We start from the raw sequence: 4,134 nt of genomic DNA, 5'->3' as shown, positions 1-4,134 counted from the left end.
TGTTGAGGCAGGAGTAGAATCAACAAGATGTCGTGCAGCTGAACTGACTTGCGTTTAAACCTGGCTCCACGACCTATTAGCAGTGTTTTATCTTGGGGAAACAGCAAACTTCAATTTCCTTATCTGTAAAATAGTGGTGACAGGATTCCTCATGGGCTTGTTATGTGGATTAAATGACACAACGTGTTAATAGATCATGATATGATGTATGCAGAGAACCCGGCACTGAATAGGCACTCAACCAATTTCAGTTTTCTACAACTTTTTCTTCCAGCACTTGCCAGATTATGGTTTGGGTACATGAACACAGACACATTCCAGAGACTTTTGCCTTGGGCAAGTTTATCTCAGGAACTGGAATACAATGGAAATTGATTCTATGAGGAAGTCAGATATGGAAGGAAAATTAAACAGTTACTGACAAGGAGAGTTAAGTGGGATACTAGAAAGAATGAGTCTCAGAAGAAAAATAGGATGCCAAAAATAATTTTTAAAAAATCCTCTCGGGACAACCCCTTCAGGTACCTCCCCACTGTGAGAACTTTTCTGTCCTCTCAATAAATCTTGCTTTCAAAACAATAAAAAATAAATAAAAATCCTCTCTTAGTAACAACCTAATTCAAATCATAAACATAGGCCTGTACTCAGAAAAATGGCACTCTTATATAAGCATGGGCATTCAATATTTTTTGGAAGACAGAAAATAGCTGCTTATCCTACGGTGGATACTTTTGTAATTCATTTGGAAGACAGAATAGATCATTTCTGACCTGTCTGTACAGAAATTTCACATTTCCTATAATTTAGTATAAGACATGGTAAATGAAAAAAGAGAAAGTATGTCTTTTCTTTTCTTTTTGAGTTGGAGTCTCACTCTGTCGCCCAGGCTAGAGTGCAGTGGTACGCTCACAGTCACTGCAGCCTCGACCTGCCAGACTCAGATGATGCTTCAGCCTCAGCCTTCCAAGTAGCTGGAACCACAGGCATGTGCACAATGCCTGGCTAAGTTTTTGATTTATTGCACAGACGAGGTCTCGCCAAGTTGCCCAGGCTGGTCTCGAACCCCTGGGCTCAGGCGATCCTCTCGCCGCGGCCTCCCAAAGCATGCCCGGCCAAGTATGTCTTTTCACAAGGTGCCCCTTGGACCCTTTGGAGCACTGGACCTCTAAAATGAAACATTTGATGTACAAAGGAGATGAATAAAAATGACCAAGAGGTTATGGCAGTGTTTTCATGAGGACATTGAAGTTGTTCCCCCCACTCCACCCCACTTTTTTGCTGCTGTGAATAACTGTGCTATGAACGTTCATGTACACATTTTTTTCAAGGATATTTATACTAGGACACTAGTACTGGATGATGCTTTAAAGACCCTCACCTTGAGCTATCTTATTTGTTAGATGAGAAAACCTACTAAGCTCAGGGAGGGAAACTGTTCCTCAATTACATAAAGACTTGAAGGTAAAATTGTAGCCCAGGCTCCTACAGCTGGGAGGAAGACCCGGAAAAGGTGCTATCCTTCTGGGCTGGCCTTGGTCACAGCCTTTCTTCTCCACGCGAGAGGCTGGAGGATGGACTCAGCTCAGGGGGGTCTGTGTCACTGGCTAGTTGGGAAGACCCCACAAACGTTTGCCACCCCTTGAGTCCGGCCACTGACATCTCAACCTAGAATTAGGTAAATGGACACTTGCTTGCCAATATCACCTCCACATATGTTTTTATCATCATCTTAAAAACTGTCCTAACCACACATAATAACAAAGTCTCCACTTTTGAAGCATTTACATAAGAATGATTGCTCCTTTCTGTCCTAGAAAAAGACAGAGATTGGTCTAGAAAGCATTGGCCTAGCTCTCCAGTCCAATGTTCTTTACAGTTTCCCCAAAATAACAATTGTTTTCAAAGGTATTAAAATGTGGTACCCTACATGGGTCTGATAAGCAGATTTTGTTCCCCCTTGAAAAGAGAGTTGTCCTAAGTAGTCTAATTTCTAGCAGAAGAATTTAAGGTAAGTGTTTTAATTTTGCACTAATGGCTACTAAGGATTATCATAGAAACAGCATTTCTGGAGAGTCTGTATAAGCATGACAGTTGGAGAGCTGAAAAGAGTACCAGAAAATAAACTTAGCTCCCACTGTTACCACTGAATGTGATGACTGGTGATGCTGAGAGGTCATCCTCTCAGCATCATGCCAAGGAGAATAAAGAGGGAGACCCAGCTTAAGAAACAGGTGTTGTGGGTGGTTTTTGTGGCTGTTTTTAGTCACTAGTTTTGGCTTTTAAATAACAGCTCTATTGAAATATAATTCACATATACAGAATTCACCCACTTAAAAGTGTACAGATCAATGGTTTCTACTTTACTCACAGAGCTGTGTCACTATCACCACGCCATCAGAGCACTGTCATGAAATCCCATTCTCATTAGAAGTTACTCCCTTTTCCGCCCTTCATCCCACCCCACACTCTGACAACTGCTAATCCACTTTCTGTCTCTCTGAATTTGCCTGCTCTGGATCTTTCACATAAATGGACTCACACAAAAGATCATTCACACGTGGTCTGGCTTCTTTCACTTAACATAACGTCTTTCGGACTTGTATATGCTGCAGCACATACCAGTACTTCATTGCTTTATATTGTCAAATCTGTTGCATAGATATACCACATTTTGTTTATCCATTTACCAGTTGGTAGACATTGAAGTTGTTCCCCTCACCCCACTTTTTTGCTGTTGTGAGTAACTGTGCTATGAACGTTCATGTACACATTTTTTCGGGGACATATTGTTTCCATTTCTCTTGGGCGTATACCTAGGCGAATTTCTAGGTCATATGGGAACTCGAAGTTTAACCTCTAGAAGAACTACTAGACTGTTTTCCAAAATGGCTGTGCCATTTCACATTCCACCCAGCAGGATCTGAGGGTTCCACCTCTCTACATCCTTTTCAATCCTTGTTATTATGGTTTTTATTTTAACCATCCTACTGTGTGTGAAGTGATATCTCATTGTGGATTTGATTTGCATTTTCTGACAGATAATGAAGTTGAGCCTTTTATGTAGTGTGGGTATATTTTCTTTGAAAAATGGTCTTGGGGGCAAACACATTTACTTTTAATGAAAAGGAAGTTCTGCTCCGACCGATGTCACACACGGAGGGCACGAGTCACACCCTCCCACGCCCTCCGGGATTCTCACTATCAGGATCCAGTGGGGACCAGTCCAGACGCCCGGACACATCCCCTTCATCCTCCACTCCCAGGCAACGTCCGTAACCCATCGGCAAGTCTGCCTGAGACAGGAATGTGTTCTGGCCTCAAGGGCTAGAGCCAGAGGAAGTTGCCCCCTTGCCCCCGGACAGTGTGGGAAGGAGGGTCCTGAAGACATGGGTAGGTATCTGAGTTTTCATGTGGTCCTGCTGAGTAGCTCAGCTGATGACTCCAGGTCACCACACCTGGCACACGGATCACCTCTTTCAGGATCTTGATCCCCTCCCTGCTCTTGTCCTTCATGGCCAGGGCTAGGAGGACTGCTCTGTTTCCAGCTTCTTGAGACACAAACGCCACCAGATTCTTTGCAAAGACATGGATGAGAGGCTCATCCTGCCTGAGAAGCACTTTTGTGGTGAGCACCAGTCTGCTGAGGTCGGCGGCCACACTGCTGTGCTCCAAAGAGACCAGGGTCCCCAAACTGGGTCGCCACCACCAGGATGTGACCGCTGAAGGCTGTGCACACCACCAGCATGGGCACCCCACATACCACCCCATCTTCTGTTTCGACAGCACCAGAGGCTTGCTTTCCATGGCCGGGTCTCCTTAAGGGCACCTCTTGTTCTGAGCCACCCCCTCCAGGGCTCCCACAAGGTTAAGGCCACGGGGCCTCTGGGAGATGCCCTCAGGAACCCACACTCTGAAGAGTTGCCTTTTTTTGAAAGACAGTTTTGCTGGACATGAATTTCTTAATTGACAACTTTTTTTTTCAGTACTTTCAAAATGTTATCCCACTGCCTTCTGGCTCCCACTGTTTCTGATGAGAATCTGGCTGTAAGCATCACTGGCATTCCATTGTAGGCGACCAGTAATTGTTCTCTTTTGCTTTCAATATTTTTAGGATGCATCGTGAGTGGATCTCTG

At 44.2% G+C, this 4,134-nt stretch overlaps 1 pseudogene; it reads right to left on the bottom strand.

Moving 5' to 3' along the window:
* Positions 1-3,324: 3,324 nt before the first annotated feature.
* Positions 3,325-3,804, bottom strand: LOC103255571 (annotated as a pseudogene).
* Between the last annotated feature and the right edge of the window lie 330 nt (positions 3,805-4,134).

The sequence above is a fragment of the Carlito syrichta genome, unplaced genomic scaffold (assembly GCF_000164805.1).
Source record: "Carlito syrichta isolate Samal-C Ts95f unplaced genomic scaffold, Tarsius_syrichta-2.0.1 Scaffold74864, whole genome shotgun sequence".
In the NCBI taxonomy this organism is placed as follows: domain Eukaryota; kingdom Metazoa; phylum Chordata; class Mammalia; order Primates; family Tarsiidae; genus Carlito; species Carlito syrichta.
Note: the sequence above shows the minus strand (reverse complement) of the source record. Positions and strands in the feature narration are given on the sequence as shown.